Source organism: Castor canadensis, chromosome 9 (genome assembly GCF_047511655.1).
Source record: "Castor canadensis chromosome 9, mCasCan1.hap1v2, whole genome shotgun sequence".
Lineage (NCBI taxonomy): Eukaryota > Metazoa > Chordata > Mammalia > Rodentia > Castoridae > Castor > Castor canadensis.
The window spans coordinates 14312265-14330945 of NC_133394.1; the positions used below are offsets into that span (position 1 = coordinate 14312265).

Genomic DNA, 18681 nt, shown 5'->3' on the forward strand with positions numbered 1-18681 from the left:
TCGAAGGCACCTAAATTAATGAAGGTTAAATAGGGTCAAGTCAACAGAGACATTTCTACCTAGTAATCCTTAAGACCACCTTGGCAGTTAATTGCAGCCCAAGGATTAACACCTAGGAAACCAGCAGTCTCCTGACTGCTCTTCCTTAAGGGGTGATATTAGATGTTGCAGCTTTCATCAGAAACACACATTTGCTTTCCAAGCCGGGAGCACCTGTGTCCAGGTGCTTCTTAGAGATAATCACAGGACATCTTTGAAACAAGGGGCGTGACTCACCCAGACATTAATTTGGGCCACTTTAAAATAAGGTCACACTTTCAAATCAACAAAAGTAATAGTAACTACTATGTACATAGCATTCTGGAAAACAAAAAAAACACAGAAGACTCACAGATAGGTGAAAAATAGATAGATTATATACAGATAGACTGAGCAGGGAGTTGAATAGTGGCCCTCAAACAGAGATGTCTTTTATTTAACCCTATAAATCTATGAATGCAACCTTACTTGCAAAAAAAAAGAAAAAGAAAAAACTGGTTTTGCAGATGTGATCAAATTAGGGATCTGGAGATGAAATCATCCTGGATTACCCCAAATCCAAATGACAAGTGTCCTTCCTAGAAAGAGAAGAGGACAGAAATACTGTGGGAAAGGCCGAGAAGACAGACAGACTAGCATTACAAAGGAACAAACCCAGGAACATCTGGAGCCACCAGTAGCTGGAAGAGAAAAAGACAGTGTCTCCACCAGAGTCTTGCTTGGTCACACCAGGCCCAACACCCTGGCCAGACTTCTGGTCCCCAGAACCATGATAGAATAGGTAAGCTACCAAGTTTGTGACAACTTTATACAGCAGACCTAGGAAGCTACTACAAATAGATCACAAACAGACAGACAGACAGCTAGAATAACAAGAAACAGTGTAAAGCAGTGTGAACCAGGGGACAGTTGGGAGGTGTGAAAAGCTAAACTTCAAGCTCATCAGAACTATCCTTTGCTGGCAAAACCGGACATGGATGAAAGTCAAGTACATGTTGAGTTGACTGAATAGCAGTAAAAAGATAGAAGAGCATTTCTAATTAAACGATTAAAGTTAATATGGTGCTATCAATGTATTCTTATGTAACAAAAGCGCCAATTTCTTCCTGCCACAGTACACACATTTCCCAGGGAGAAAACGGCTGAGTTTTTGTCAACAACTAAACTGTGAGCAACACTGATATTTCATTTAGGTCCCTCCCCATACCCCGTGCCTGCCAAGTTGATTTTTCTCTATTTGTTGTAAAGTAGATCATAAAAATCAAGTTCACTGATTCAGTTGGTCATGAGGAGAATGAGGAGGAGTTGGAGGAAGAGAAGGAGAAGAAAAGATGAGAAAAGCAGAAGAAAGCATTTCTAAGTTCCATGCTCAGCCTCTGCTTTCCCTTGAAGTCCTTTGCTTATTCTGGGGAGCCAGTCCCTCCCAACCTTAGGGATCTGATGACCCCACAGCCATCACAACCAACACCACCCTCTTCATGTTCCTCCAAAGTACTTAGTATTTGGAAACTAAACAGTGGGGTCAGAGTCACAGATACACAGTGATGCCTCTGACCCTTGCACTGCTAAGCCACTCTGAAGTCTGAGGACAAACACAGAGGAATACAAGGGCAAATACAGAGGGATTCACTGAGCTAAAACAAAACAAAAAAAAATTTCAACAACATAAAGAGCAAAGACAGAACGAAGCTCCACCATTTATCTTCTCCTCCACCCCCACGGCCCCGGCTTCCACCCTGCATTCAAAACCACCTGGCTATTTGCACCACTGACTTTAATGAAATTAATTTTCATTACTTGGGATCATTTCAAGTATGATTTGCATGGAAGTGCTTTCTGCCCTTTCTTATGACAACTCTTGACCTTTCAAAAATGCACAACACTACTCAGTGATTAAAAAAAAAAAAAAAAAACCTTTAGCATCCTTAATCCCCCTGATGCATTCCAGACTCACAGAGAAAGTTTCCAAACAGACCTCCCAATGGGCAAGCGAGACACAGTACAATCAATATTTTATCGTCCTTTTTCTTCCATGCAATATTGCCAAGAGACAGAACACTTGGCTCTCTCTCTCTCTCTCTCTTCTTTTCGAACTCAGGCCTTGCACTTGCTAGGCAGGTGCTCTACCACTTGAAACACTCCACCAGCCCTTTTTGCATTGGTTATTTTTGAGATAGTCTTATTTTATGCCCAGGCAGGCCTGAATAGTGATTCTTCTATTTGTGCTTCCCCACATAGCTGGGATGACAGGTGTGCACCACTGGGCCCAGCCATTGGTTGAAATGGGGTCTAGAGAACTTTTTGCCTAGGCTGGCCTGGAATGGTGATCCTCCCAATCTGCACTTCCCAAGTAGGGAGAATGCCAGGTTTGAGCCACTATGCCCAGCTGTCTTTTTCTTTTTTCGTCTTAAAGTGTTAATTCTCAAACTTGGCATTATCTGTTGATCGTGGGGCAGAATGATCTTCATTGTGAGAAACTATGCTGTGCATTGTAGGGTATTTAACACCTCTGGTCCTTACCCACTATATACCAATGGCACCTTCCTCTAGTTTAAACAAAAAATGACTTCAGACACTGTCAAGTTTTCCTGGAGATGGGAAGGAGCAAGACCACCCTGGTTGAAAACCACTGCTCTTAAGTTTTTGCCACATTCAAGTTTTCACTCTAAAAAATGTTGAAATAGTATCCATGGTAAGAAAAGAAAAAACTCTCCTCTTTCAGTCTAGCATGGACTCACCCCACATTAATCACCACTTAGCCAGGTGCCTGGACAGGCTGGCCTAGGATCAGGAGTCAGGCTGACCTGGGAATGCAAATGTGTGCACCATACTCACTTGGACCCAGCCCAGCTCGCTCTCCCCTGTTGGCCTGGGGCATTCTCACCTAATCATGCTCAAATTAATCATCTCTACTTACTATTAGCTTTGACTCCCACCCAGAGGCTGAGTCCATACATCTGGGACTTTACTCTTTCCCTAAGTACACGATAGCAATGGTTTTAGAATCACTTCCTTAAATAATAAACAATAATCATTTAACCTGAAGTAATCTATTCTGCTATTCCAAGAAAAAAATTACAAAGTGCTAGTGGTAGGCTCCGTTTGGGGAGTGGGCTGTGAGTAACTACCACCATGCTTATTTATATTTGGCAAATTTTCCTATGACAAATATAGAGATTGTATCATTTGCCTATTTATTTTTTTAAAAATGCCAGTCTGTGACAGAAGTGTGGACGGACAGTTTCTCTGATGTTGAGTAATATTAAAGCTGGCTTTATGACTTGCATAAATCCTATTCAAACTCTGCTAGGCAATAGGAGAAAAAGTAAGCCTGTCTTGATTAACACAATGCATATTAGCTACAAACTGTGTGTTAGTGCTCCCATCAGTCATTCTATAACCCTTTTTAAATCTTGACTTTGTACTAAGTACTATGACAGATGACATGTAAGATACGGAGATAAATAAGACATGGTCCTTGCCCTCAAGCAGTTTAAATCCAGATGAATGAAGAGGCAAGTATAAACACCCCTTTCATACAAGGAGTAAAATTAAAACCTGGTGTGCAAAGAGGAAGACCAGCAGCCAAACCCTGGAGGTGAAATTGTTCTCTCCTGGGTTGTGGGCATAGCATACGTCCAGTCTGCTGGAGGGCCAACACGGTGTGGCCGAGCTGGGTAAGCAGCACTCTGAGACAGTAATAAAAGCAGCTCTAGTTTTGTCTTCCCTTGTCTCTTTAAACCTGTCCAGGGGACCCAGCTCTTCCCCTGTACTGTGTGAAAACTCAGGCAAGGACTGTAACCTGATAATAATTCTAAGATAATACAATATATACGGCCCTTTAAATAGCAAAACAGTCTTAATTCAGAGACCAGAATGCTTAACCCGGTGTGCTGTGTCGGTTTAACCTTCTTTGTAAGGAAGGAGGGCAGGAGGGGTGCTGCCTGTCCTTCCCTTTCTTACAGCCTTCTTTCCACCCCAGGACTGCCCTTGACCCTGGGGAAGGGCCGGCAGAAGAGGTGAAAGGGCAGTTCACGCAAAGGCCGTGGGAAAGGCCTTCCCTGGTTGTCCTGCTGGAGAATAGTTTTATGCTCTTTGGGCCTACAGATGTGTCTGGTGGAATTTGCCCAAGGGGTCATCCTCTGAGGGGGGTCCTTTAGAGGACTCTCTTCCCTGCAGTTCCCTTCCCTATAGCCTGGGGCCACTTGGTCCCTCACTTTCCCCTCCCTCACCCTCACCTGTGGGCTTCCATCTTCCTTTGTGTGAAACCCACACCAGCCATCTTGTGCTAGCCATGGGAAAGCCACCTCTTTACTTGATCAAAGAGGCCAAGTTTCAGCAGAACACACACTAGGGCAGCGCTCACTGGGCCACCAAAGGAGCCTACCTGCCCATTTCTTCCCTCTAGACTTCCTGGTAGAGGCAAGACACCAGGTCAGCATGTTCCCCAGCTGATGTGGACACATGCCACACATCTCATGCAGCATCCCTCAAGCCATGTTTTGTCATCTTGGGTGGACGTCGGGGCCCCTTCCCATGTCCCCTCTGTCCTGTAGCATGGCAGCTGCAGGCACTTCTCCCCCATGGAAAACATTCTTCAATAACCTCTCACTTCATACTCTCAATCTGGCAGCAAGGGCGCTAAGAGTTTGGTTATATTGTGGTGAAATATACATAACATAAAATTTGCCGTTTTTAGCATTATTTATGTGCACACTTTGGGGGCATTCAGTCTAACCAAGTGGTAGGCAACCATTGCCATCATCCACCGCCAGAACTTTTCATCTTCCCTGATGGGAACTCTGCACCCATTAAATGATAAATCCTTATTCTTCCCTTCCCAGCTCAGCCTTTGCTATTCTGTTCTACTTTTTTTTTTTTTTTTTAATTCTTTGGTGCCAAAGTCCAAGCTTCCATTTAACATACAGGGTAACAAAGGATCAGGGCATGTTGTACAGAAGGAAAGCTGGAGGGGCAGGTAGGGCTGGGTTGGAAAGCCTGTCCCTAACTGGGAGCCAGGGAGGGGGTGTTGCACAGGGCGTGGCAGTGTGCACCTATAATCCCAGCAACCTGGAGGCTGAGCAGGAGGATTCTGCGTTCAAGGCGAGCTTGGGCTATGAACAAAACCTTGTCACGAGAGAGAGAGAGAGAGAGAGAGAGAGAGAGAGAGAGAGAGGAAAAAAGAAATGGAAAGAGGGAGGGAGGAAGGAAAGAAGGGAAAGAGGAAGGGAGGAAGGAAGGGAGGGAGGGAGGAAAATGAAGGAAGGAAAAGAGGGAGGGCAGAAAGAAGGAAGGATGGGAAGAATGGAAGAAGGGAGGGAGGAAGGAAGGAAGGAAGGAAAAGAGGGAGGGAGGGGAAACAAAAAGGAAGGAAGGGAGGAAAAGACTCATGACATATTCCAGAGGTTAAATGGAGAGGAATTGGTGGCTGACAGAATTAGAGTTTGAGTTGAGAACAAAGAGACAAATGTGAGAGAAATTATGAATGAACCTTGACTGGATAAGGGGCAGGTGATATTACAAAGACTCCCACGACATCCAGGCATCTGAGATTTGGATGATAGTATCAGGAGAAGTAGGGAAAACAGAGACGGCAGACTAAGGGAGAAATACATTGGAAAACTTTCAGTTCTGTTTCGCCTAAGTCTTGAGGATTTCTGCAGGAGGTGGAGGTTGTGACTGCTCCTGGGCAGAAGAGCACAGCATTCGTGACACTGAGATCAAGAGGCATGGAGCCCCTGGGACTGGGTGACATCAGCAGGGGAGAACAGAGGATGGCATGGAAGTGTAATTACCTAGTCTGAAGGAGGAGGAGGAAGAAAGCAGCAGAGTGGGGGTGGAATGGCGTGATGCGGTAGCTTGGAAACCCAGGGGAGCCGGGGGCGCTGTGGGTGTCATGCAGACGCTGCTTCCTGCTTCCAAACCAGTCAAGGCCAGGCTGAATTCCTGCCGTTGATTGCTGCAAAGATTCTTTTTCTCTGCCATGAAAAGCCTCACCCACCCTCCCCAAATCATTTCTCAGCATCCCCCATGCAGCTTCCTGCTCCTGAAACACGAAATACTCCGGGGCCTTCACAGGCAGGGCTACACACTCCCGGCCTCGTACCTTTTGTGTGCTCTTCCCTTCCTTAATCCCTGATGAAACCCAACTCAGGTGGCAAAACTCTACTCAGAGTCCCTTCTAAGTAGCCTTCTTCCACACCTTCCTCCAGTGGCGTTCTGTTGCTCCTCTGCTCTCTGTCTAGATTGTATAGATCTTGCAAACACATGATGCCTTGCACTGTGAATTGTCTTTTACAAGTGTGTTCCCCCTCTGGACTGAGCTCTCGGGAGAGGACCTGGCTCTTATGCACCGTCCATCCTTCTGACAGCACAGGGCCCGCGCAGCCAGCAGGCTGAATGTCTGCGCATTTGACATTCTTGACGTATGCATGCTTGCCTCTTGCATCACCTGAGGTCAGCACACAGTAGGTGTGCAGTGCTAGTGTCCCTTTCCTGGTGCCACAGTCTGCCAGATACTAATGCATGCATGAACTGAAAACCACAGTGTGAAGGTTTCGCTAGGGCATGGACGCAAACCATCTGAACAGACCATTCCCTGTCTAGACTACCTGGGCATGACCTTGAACTAGTATTTTAGAACAAGAAGCTAAAAGGACCTCTGGAAGCAATGCCAACCCTGCCACGCTGAAGCCATTCACTTGCTAGAGTGACACACCTTTCAATCAGATTAATTAAAAGGCTTTCATCTCTAGTTTGCCAGTCTTAAGGACACAAAGGACTTGACTGGGCATACAAATGCCTTCCACACAGGAAAGGTGACTCCTGCGGGTCAAGTCGGGTTTGATTATTACTTAATACTTTGTGAACAACCACATGGTCAAAAGCGCACCAAATGAGTGAAATGAATGACCGACAACCACAGAAGAGATGACACAGTAACATCCCTGCCATGGGACCTGGCACCTGCTGTATCTGATAGAGACAAGCTTTCTCCCTTTGCTTTGTCTTTCAGCTCTTGCCAAATTTAAAATGGAATGAAGAGTTGGGCTGGGTTTTCTTGGCTGCACGGAGAACAATTAAGCCCCAGACTTACTGGAGCAGAGGCCAAGGAGAGGCAGAAATTGAAATGTTATCCACGTAAGTCTGAAGCAGCCAGGGGCCCTGCAGCCATCCCCTCAGCCTGCAACTGAGATGATCGTGGTGACAGCGGAGAGACCCTGATGCTTGTCGGGTACTGAATTCACCACTTGCAGTTTTCAACCAGCCCAGTGTCTCCCTCTGAAGGAGCTGCGACATGGAACAGAAAGGCATGCATGCTGAGCAAGGCTTATATCCCCCGGCGGACTGGGTAGTGTGTGCTTCCTCTCCAGGGAAGTCACACGTTAAGCTTCACATTTCTCCATGCTGTGGCCTTTGGCTTATTTCTACAATGGCCAGGGCACGGTGGGCCTCAGCAGAGGGGGTAGGGATGGAGGGAGAAGCACCCTGGCCTGCTCTGAGTAATGGTACTGAGGCAGGGGCTTGCCCACAGCTGCAACCACCTCCCAGAGACACCACAAAGCTCTGACCCTGCTGAACACAAGGGTCACCTGTTCTTGGGGAAAGAGAGAAACTGCTATGTAAAGAAGCAGAGGGGGGCAGACTTCTCTTTTGTCCTCATAAACATATGTGAGCCTTCTAGAATGGTCGTTTCTAAGAGAAGAATCATACAATGACTGCTAGTACACACACACACACACACACACACACACACACACTTCTCACACAGTCAGCCTGGAACAGTGCGAGAGTAACTGAGCACACAATAGAACCAAGTCAATTTTTTTGAGAAAAGTGATCAAAGATCTGTGTCAAATTTAATAATCAACCCATTCATTAATCAATCCATTAATTAAAAGGAAATTACTTCTTTCCAAGTTGTGATGTCAGTTGTCACAGTAACACAAACATTAAGAATGTTAGTTTGCCAGAGATGGTGGTATGTGCCTGTAATCCTGGTTGTTCAGCAGACAGAGATGGGAGGATCAAGGTTCGAGGCCAACCGAGGCAAAAAGCTTGAGACCCTATCTGAAAAATAAACTAAAAGCAAAAAGGGGTGGAGATGTGGCTCAAATGGTACAGCGTCAGCCTAACAAATGAGAGGCCCTGAGTTCAATTCCCTAGTACTGCCAAAAAAAAAATTGCTTAAAATGTTAGGAATAAGTCTTTTTGTACCTCTCCTCCTCCTGCTGCCACTCCCCCATCCCTCCTTCTCCTTCTCCTCTCCTCTTTTCTCTCTCTCTCATTTTTGATTCCTAAAACCGTCTCAGAGCTATTTTGTCGGAATTGACTTTGGAATCTGATCATCAAAATCATAAATTAACTTAACCAGTGGTTTCCCCCTGAATAGGTAGACTACCTGGAGACTTAGCAAGGAGAATTAACAAGTGTCTGAAGAATCAGCCATGCCCATTAGAAATTACTGCTAAGTAGACAAAGGTGAGCAGAGGGTCAGTGTGGACCAAGTTATTAAAAACATATAATAAAGAGCACCAGGTGTTCTGTCTTACTAATCGTTCTGAATTTGCACCCTAAAAAAGTTGAGTTCAAACTTTAAAGGTAACAAATAGTGGGAGCTGGGAGTTCTCTTTCATGGATACGAGAAACACATTCTTTTCTAACAGATCAAAGCACTTGTGGCTTTACTCGTATGTCAATTTTTGATGTGGCCTTTGGGGGCCACAGCCATATCATCAACCATCAATGCAACAGGTCCCTGCCTGAGGTGACACAGTGGGTGTTAGCAAAGTTTTCAGACTGGGCCCACAGGTACAGACCAAGTTCTTGACTTGGTTCTGGTGACCACAAATCAGAATATGGCTGTCAAACCTAACTCATGCTGCATTTGATTTCACGTTTGTCCCCCAAAAAACCAAGAATTAAAATCCTCTGGGGCACAGGGAGCAGACAATATGTGGTGGCCTCATTATTATCTGGTGAACTCTGAGTGTCCCAGTATGAACATCAAACCTCTCCCTATCATATTGTTTTCTTTCCGTTTAATGATTTCACTAGAAATTAGCTAAAGAGGTCCGTTTACACTGTGTATGCCATTTGGTATCATTCCAAATGATCTCATTTGAAAAAAATTAACCTATTTTTCATCTAATGTCCAGAATATGCTTTTTCTTGTCTCACATTAAAAAGGTAAAAGGAAAAAAAAAAGGTCAATTAAAGTATCTGATCTAACCTTAAAGCTGTTTAGCATTATTATCCTTTGCCATTTAATAAATCTATGCCCTGTCCACCTCATCTGTTGTGATTAATAGGCCTTTATAGACCTAGGATGCTGGGGTGTGAACGCTTGTGAGCGTGTGTATAGGGTTTAAGCAGAATTCCTAAAGACTAGGTAGAATTCCTGCTGCCATAAAAATTACCAAAAGGCAGGAGCTGCTCTTTGCACAAATCATTAAGAGAACTGAGGACAAAGGGATTCCTCAGTGCCCAAAGAGGGGAAGGGGAACTTCTCAAAGAGGGTTATTGAAGTGTTATTTCAATAACCAAGTTTTACCAAACTTTTTTCTACTCAAAGATTATTTTTTGCCAAACTTTCAAGTATTTTTACTTTTAGATAATTTAAAAAGCTTTAGTCTCTGCAGACCAGTTTAAAATGCATTCTGTAGGTGGTGCCAAATATTATGAATGAGGTTAATATGCACTAGCATGCTAACATGCAAATCTCACAAATATAAATAATAATGAGTCATGACACAAGGATGCCCCTGCTGAGAAGACCTGGCAGCCCCGCTGGTCAGTGTTTCCAGCAGGTGGAGAGAGGGCTGGGAGCCATGTGTAGACAGCACCACATGGCGTAGCAAGGAAGACTAGAACGCAAGCAGTAACAGCAGAGATGTGGGAGAGGTATGGCTCTAGATGGGGTGGGAAGAAAAAGCAGGTGAAGGCACTAGCCTGCTCACCTTTGGGCTTGGAAAACAGTGACAGCTCAATGAACAGCTGAGTGAAAGAATAAGCAAAATACAGTAGTACCATTTTCTCCATGGTTTTGCCTTCCAGGTTTCACTTGCCAAAGTTTTAAGAGTAAGTAAAATGCACAAGTTATTTTGAGGAGAGAGAGACCACATTCACATAACCTTATTATAGTCTACTGCGTTCTGTTTTATGTTACTGTTAATCTCTTACTGTGCACAATTTATAATTCAACTCTATCATAGATATGTCTGTATGGGTTCAGTACTGTCTGACATATCTACTGGGGGTCCTGGGACACATCCCCTGCAGACAATGGGGACTCCTACAAAAAGGAGGACTAGGAAAAGAAATGGGAAGGATGAAAAGTAGAGGAATGCTTCGAAGAAAGAAAGAAAGAAATATTTACATACATTTGCCAAAAGTTAAAGTCTTAACAGCCAATGATAAGCCATCCTTGCTTTTGACAAGGCATTGCCCCTAGTACCACGCCTGTGGGAGAGTCTTGGACTGCGGTGGGACCTGCTGATGGGGATAATGTTCCCTCTGGCCTCTCAGTTCCCCCATGGTTTTGGAAGAAATGAACCCCATGGATATCCTCATAATGTGTTTTGGCTCTGTTTCTTTTCCAAATGTTTTTTAAATCAAAGTTACTTACAAGTAGTGTAAGTGACTCATTTTAATTTCCCTTCCCCTCTCTGGTTCCTGTGTCCTGTGTCTCTACTGCAGGTGCTGAAGAGCAGGGATCAGTAACCGGATGGTGGTGGTGATGGGGGTGGATGCCATAGCTAGGCCTAACAATCAAACACTAGCTGTGGCACACAGGATTGCCACTGTAACTCTAGATGTCTCCAGGAAAGCTGAGGGTGAGGTGGGAAGGGCTTTCTAGTGGGAACAATGCTTTTAGGAGAAACGATTTCATAGAAAATGAAAATGGGATAAAGAGAATGCAAAGGTTGGTGTGTTGCTCAGGGGCAGAGCCCTTGCCTAGCATGTGCAAGGTCCTGAGTTCGATCCCCAGCACCATGCAAAACAAACTGCCCCTAGCAGCCTCTATGAGAAACAACAGCAAAACAAAATAGGATGCAAAACACAGTGGGGTGAGCACAAGGAGCTGAAAAGAGAGTCATCTGCCCTGATTAAACAATCCTCTGAGTCCCCAGTTTTCTTCCGTATTTCCCACAGCTCTTCCAAACTAAAATAAAATTTAAAAAAATATTATCTACATACTGCCCAGGTATGTTGGTTGAATCAGCACTAAGGCCAAGTGCAGGTTCTTACAATATTTGAATGCACGGAGTAAGGAAAGATATTTCACTCTCAGAATCAGCCCCTCAAATCAGTGCCATTTCCCCTTTAAAGAGTCCTCATTAGTCCCAGGTCTGCAGAGACCCTCTTTCCCTCTTGACTAGAGAAGCTGCTAGTTACCTGCAGCCTCCTACACGTGAACCACAGGAAGCCTCTGTAAGGCTGTCCCACCAATGCCCTATACCCCAGAACAGCAGGGAGAGTTTCTGGTAGCCAAGCCAGGGAAAGTGTGTGTATATGTTTAGGGCAAGGGTGGGTTTACAGGGAGATGGATGGTGGTGGTAGAAGTAAAGAAACAAATTTATAAGTCATGCTTTAAACAGTGACCCTCGCCACCTGATCTTGTACCTGAGATAAAATGCAACAGGACACACATATATTCCGTCACCTCCCCCACTTCTCCAGCTGTGGAGATAAGCCATGCAAGCATATGGCAAGCCACAGGAAACCAGGAAATGTGCTCCAATCCAGCTGGTCTCCAGATTTAGAAACAAGGAAGTAAACCAACACAGCACAGACTCAGGATGGGTCAAACGTGGGGAAAATACACACAGGCTGGAGTAAGTAGGAGAGTCATTAGGAAGGAAAACAAGGATTCCTTCAAAAAAGAACACTGCAGGTCCTCACTGAGCCACAGAGAAAACACCACTATTAAATCACGCGTCCTCACAGAACAACGAGCGAAGCCATAAGTCAGAAGTAATTCTTTTTGTGAAGGTTTTCAGTCTTGGGTTAACATGGACACGCCCCTGCCCAGTGGAAACAGGTCTCACCACTCTGGCTATGATTATCTTCCAGAGTTCGCACACATGGAGCAAGTCGTGCACACCACCCAGGAGGGCCTCTGTCCTGAGAGGTGACTCAGCCTCTTGGCAGAGGACAAGCTGCTTAGTGATGAGACACCCCTCTCCAGAGGAAGGTCTGTGATGGCCACCAGTACCCAGATGGGCACGCTATCCACAGGGTTTAATTATGCATGCTAGTCTGCCCCTCCTTTGACACAAATAAGTTAAAGGTGAAAGGTTAATATGGTGATGAGAAGAAAAACCACTGTAAAATGAGAATGCTCTAGTTATTTCATTGAAAAAATAATGGTCCTGACTATAAGTGTGGTAACATAGCCAAAAAGGCGGGGAGGAGAAACCATGCAACCAGAAACAACCTGAACAAGGTAAGATATACAGCTTCCCCCTGGCAGGGAAATGTGTCCTCTGATTGAAAAACTGAACACTGTGTTTGACTGGTTTCTCAAATACAGGCATCCACACTGCACCTAGGTTCCTCAGAAAATGAATAAATCTTCTTAGAGGTGTCATCATCAAGTATTTGCCAGTGGCTTCTTTGTAAACTGTGCCACAGTTTATTGGAGATAAACCAACGTCTAATAGGCATTTATATCAGAAACAGAAAACAGTGCAGGAGAAGGCCACACTGTCCCAACCTGCAAACACACTTTCTAGGTGTCATTCTTAACTCTTGTTCAATATTCTGCAGGAAGATCTGGACCCCACCCCACCTCCCCTGCCCTACAGCCCTACTCATCCCTGCAGTGTGCACACCCTGCTGGGCCCCAGTCCAGAGGCAGCCACACAGAAAAGGCATCTAGAAAGAAGGCACAGCTTATAAATTCCTCGCAGAGCTCTTGCTTGGATTCTGGGAACGCCAGCCAATACAAATTTCCGTGGCTCTCTATTAACATATGCAGCTATGAAACAGGGCAATGATAATAAAACAAGAGCCCTTTGAGTCTGGTCTTTCTGAATCCTTGGCCTCAGTGTGGGAGGCAAGGGAAGGAAGCCGGTTAAGAAAGTGTAAAGGGTGGCCTGAGGAGTGAGAGCTAAAAGCAGTGGCCCTGAGATACCTCCCACAGCTCCCATGTAGGGACTGGGGACACACAGCAGCTGTTCAGGTGTGCTGGTCCAAGGATTCCTAGGCTGTGGGGAATTCCAAAATAACAGAAAAGGGCTTATTGACCACAGAGATCCCCCGCTCCTTCTAGTTGAGAGAAGACATCTTTCCAGTGCTGCAACAGCTACTTCTCACTCTGTCCTGCTCAAATGGACAGGATAATGATAACTTGCTGAATATCCTCTGAGCTTAAGACCTAAACTTTCGAGAAACAACATCTTTGAGTACGCCAAATTTTTATCTTATTAAAGTGATCTCTTCCTTATTTGTGATGGATGTAATCTTTTTTTTTTTTGACCTAAACAACAGAAATTTATTGTCTTACAGCTATGGAAGCTGGAAGTCTACGATCAAAGTGTTGCTTAGTTTCTTCCTTTCTTTTTTTTTTTTAATAATTTTTGCATTTACTTACATGAGTATACATTATTTGGGTCCCCTCCCTCCCCCAGGATATAATCTTGATACTCCAAATGTCTCCAATTCTCACAGAGTTTCCAAGTGTTAAAAAAAAAAAAGTCTAATTCTTTACTTAGATTCAACTTCTCCCAGGTGTGGGCCCAGCAATAGAGAAAGGGATCTGGGCATGAGTTACAAGTTCAATGCTGACCACAGTTATTACACGTCATTTAAAAAGTCACCACCAGCTGAAGTATGAAAGCTACCACAAATACAGAAATCAGAGGTCACTGCCACTATAGGGTTTATTATTTAATAAATTGCATTTCACAGGCTTACTATCTCTGAAAATTTGATAACACTGTTATAAGTAAAGAAATTTTATTTAATATTAAATAGTTATAAGTAAAGATATTTATTTACTATTAAACAAGTCTGCAATTTCACTTAATTATTAGAACTGCAGAAAACAAAAGAAAAATAAGTTGGACTACAAATTAAAAACTTTTGTGCTGCAAATAATGCTGTCAAGAAAAAAAAAGAAAAAGAAAGTGAAAAGACAACCAGCAGAATGAGAGAAAAGAAAATACTAGCAAACCCTACCTCTGATAAGGAACTAATGTCCAGAATGTATGGGAGCTTTTATAACTCCAGTATAAAAAGTGGGAAAAGAACCTGAGCAGACACTTCTTCAAACAAGATACACAAATGGCCACTAAGTACGTGAAAATACGTTAAGCTTCATTAGTCATCAGAGAAACGCAATTCAAAACCACGATGAAATTACTAGGTTACATACACCATTATGATGGCTATAATAGAAAAGACAGACGCTTACAAGTTTTTGGCATGGATGTGTAGAAGTCGAAACCCTCCTGTGTTGCTACGGGGGATGTGAAATGGCTCAGCTATTGTGGAAAACCACTGAGCTGTTCCTCAAAATGTTAGACACATAGTTACCAGCAATTCCATTCTTAGGCGTATGCCCAAGAGAATTAAAAATGCAAGTGTACCCAAAAACTTGTACATGAATATTCGTAATAGCCAAAATTGGGAATCAGAGCAAATGTCTCCATCAATGGATGAAAGGATCAAGAAAATAAGGTATATCCATACAATGGATATCATGTAGCCATAAAAAAGCACAGAGTGTCGCTACATATCACAACATAGTGCATCTTAGAGAAGTCAGACATAAAAGACCACATATGATTTCATTCATAGGAAATGTCCAGAGTAGGCAACTCTATTGAAACAGACAGATTAGCAGTTGCCTACGACTGAGGTGGTGGTGGGGAGATAAAATAATAGTCACTATATAGCCCAGGCTGACCTAGAAATCTGTGATCTTCCTGCCTCCACCTCCCAAGTTGCTAGGACTATAGGTGTGCACCGCCACGGTCAGTTTAATAAGGGAGTTTTTAAAATGGGATAGCACTAAAAAAAAAAAAAAAGTCCAGAAATCCTCTATACAATATGATCTACAATACACAAATCTTCAGTAGAGTACCAAATTCAAGAAATTTCTACAAGTGCTCAAAACAGGCTGAAAAATTTTTTTAAGTATGTTTCAATTTCAGACTGATTAGACGATGGCATTTTGTCATTTTTATACTGTCAAATTCTTCAGTACCATGTATTTGACAATGTGAAAACTAGAAAGAATTAATAAAATAAATATAAAATACCTTTCTACTGATACTTCTAAATTACTCCTTCTATTTTTTGGCAGTACTGGAGTTTGAACTCAGGGCCTTACACCTGCTAGGCAGGTGCTCTACCACCTGAGCCACTCCACCAGTCCTTTTTGTGTTGGGTATTTTCAAGGTAAGGTCTCTCAAACTATTTACCCAGGCTGGCTTCGAGTTGCAATCCTCCTGATCTCTGCCTCCTGAGTAGCCAGGATTACAGGCCTGAGCCACTGGCACCTGGCTCTCCTTAATATATATATATACTTTTTTTTTTTGCATAGATTTGATAGCACATGTACTTGATCACTTTAGGACTAAGTTCTACATTCAGCATTATGTAAGTAAGTACAATCACTAGAAACCAGGGAAAATTAAGTAAAGCTAAGCCTCACATATTCCCCACTGGGTAATCTTATAACTTGTAGGTCTGATGAAGGCAAATGATGTAAGAACACTAATAATGAAAACATATCTGTAACCCTACAGATTTATTGTTGAAGCCACATTGGGCTGGAGTTTGGGTCTTAAATGTCCCATATATTAAAGGGTACTGTTGACAGATTTACTTTGAGGATGCTGATCAGGGAATAGCAGTCTTCAGTATCACCTTTTCTCTGTTTCCTTCCTTCAAGGTTATCCATCATTTTCAAACAAGTAAGTGCTATAGTTTGAATCTGGAATGTCTCCCAAAGGCCTGTGTGTTAAAGGCTTGATCCCCAGAGTGGTGCTATTGGGAGGTGATGGGACCTTTAAGAGGCGGGGCCTCATGGGAGGTTTTCAGGTCATTGAGGTATGCCCTAGAAGGGAATCGTGGGGCCTTCCTCTTCCTCTCTTTTGCTTCCTGTTCATGAGGTTAGTATTTTTGCTTGTGCTTCTTCCATGATGTGCTGTCTCACCACAGGCCCAAAAGCAATGGGGCCAATCAATCATGGACTGGAACCTCCAGGCCTGTGAGCCAAAATAAACTCTTTCATTTTGGAAGGTGACTATCTCAGGTATGCATACATTATAATGACAGAAAAATGGCTAACACACACTGCTTAAAATTTTTGGTAGATTATAATTTTCTAAGGGAGAAATACCAAATAGAACAGTGAATACTTTTCACCTTGAGAAATGATTTAGCTAAAATCTCTAATTTATCTTGAGAAAATCTTTAGAAAAAGTTTCCAACAAGGTGTTTGATTATACTGGGGTGGAACAGGTTTTTCTCCTAGAAGAATGCCAACATTGCCCAGGAATAATCCAGAAATGTCACAGCAAAGAACCTGAAAAAAGTATTATCTGAGACTCACAATCTACACTATCTTGATTTATTAGGTACGTGTGCCCTTCTAAAAAAAGGTTCCCAGATGCCATCATTTCATTATAAATTAAGAAGACTCTCCTCTGAAGAGAGATGCTTCTTTTTCTAAAGCAAAAGGAACATTTAATAGAGCCTTGTTCTCTGTCGGCTTCAACCTAAAGTGTTCTTTTCAGATGGATGAAACATTTCTTCACCCATTTCCTCAGCACAGTGCTTTTAAAGTCTTAGCGGTTGAAATAACTTGGGAGAGCTGGTCAAAACACAGACTGTGGGGCTCCCACTCCAGAGTTTCAGCAAGATCCAAAGTAGGCTCAAGAATATGCACTTCTAATGCTTCCTTCTCCCCACCGCTACGAACCACGATGACTGTTCTGGCCTAGGACACACTTTGAGAGTTGGGGTGGCCAGTCCATGTCCTAGCTGGCCAGATTTTCCTTATTCTTCCAGAAAAGGGGTGAAAATAGCACCCAAAGTCCTAAACACATTAATATTCAGTATTGAAATAACAGCAATGACCACAACATGCCTTGAACCTTGGTGGTTCATACATTTTGTTACTTCTTCCTGTTTTCATATCACTCCCTCTTCTGTCTATCCGGAGATCCATTTCTAGGCATTCTTCTCCCTCCCATCAGTCCCACAGGACTACATGCCAATAGTCATGGCCACCCAACAGGCTCTTATCTCTGGTGGGTCCCAAGCACAGCTGAGGCAATCAGCTGTAATTTGGAACTGGGACTAAGAAATTTGTTTGGCTGCTTTTCTGAACAAGCTATAGCCTCAGAAGCTGTTGACAAGGACTACTTTTTACCATGTGGACTGAGTAACAGAAAAAGTCCATCTGCATGCTCAGAGGGAAGCAGGCAGGAGGTGTTGAGCAGGGGCTTCTGGGCTCTACGTGTCCTCTAGTCTCTGGCCTCAGTGGAGGACTGTACTTGATGCATCTCTGGCCCTTGGGATCCAGGAGCCAATCAAACCTGAATCTTCTACTGAGTTCTCCTTTCTTGTTCAAATTACATGAAGAGGATTTCTGATATTTATAACCGGAGGCTCTAACTAAAACCATTCATAAAGTCAATCTTTGGGTCCTTTTCCTCTACTTCAGCTCACCTCAAAGATTAAATTCACATTAAAACTTCATCCTACTCATGTTTACCTGTCCATTTTCCATTGCTACAACAAAATACCTGAAGCTGGATACTTCTATACAGAAAAACTTATTTAGCTTACAGTTTTGAAGGGTCAAAGACATAGTGCCAGCATTGCCTTGGCTCTGGGGAGGACCTCAAGGCAGATGTCATCATGACAGGAGTATGTTTTCAGGAGAGAGAATTCACATAGTCAGACAAGAAGCCAGAGAGAGGGGGGGAGGAGCCAGACTTGCTCTTTGGTAACAACCTCTCTTGACACCTAACTACCATCCCACGAGAAGTACAGCAATTCCTTTAAGGGTACACCCCCCAACAACCTAAATACATCCCACTAGGCCTCACCTCTTAGCGGTCCCCTTTTACTTCCCACCCTGAAGACCAAACTTCCAACTAGGACCTGAAACCTCTAGAGGACATACTTAAGTCCTGTCCTGACCACAGCAACCTGCTTCTAACCACCTCGCAGCAGAAGCTTCACCTTACTGAGATGACACCCTGACTCTCCCCATCACTATGTATTTCAAATACAAGGCCTGCTAGAATTTGACCTAGACAAGAGTCAATTATAATTTACATTCCTATTCAGGACCACATGGGGATAATGGAATATAAACCAGAAACGAATGTAAATCCACTTGGTGAGTACAGAAATAAGAAAACTTATTCCAAATTAAGGATATAAAGTTTTATTTCCCATGTTAGAGAAACTTAAATGTTTAATTTTTCATTAATGTGTCTGAATAACTCCAGCTTTCCAGCTACATATTTCTATAGCTTAATCTTTTTAAAACATTAAATTTTTATTTTAACTTTTAAATGATCCACAAAACCATAAAAAATTGTACTTATTAATGGGGTACTAAATGATACTTTGATATAGGCATTCACTGTATAATATTTAAATCAGACTAAA

General features: G+C 43.3%; 1 protein-coding gene across 9 annotated transcripts in view; it reads right to left on the bottom strand.

The window, feature by feature from the left end:
• The window catches only part of Znf827 (zinc finger protein 827), a 159230-nt gene that overhangs the window by 75897 nt on the left and 64652 nt on the right, over positions 1-18681 (bottom strand). The window lies entirely within an intron of this gene.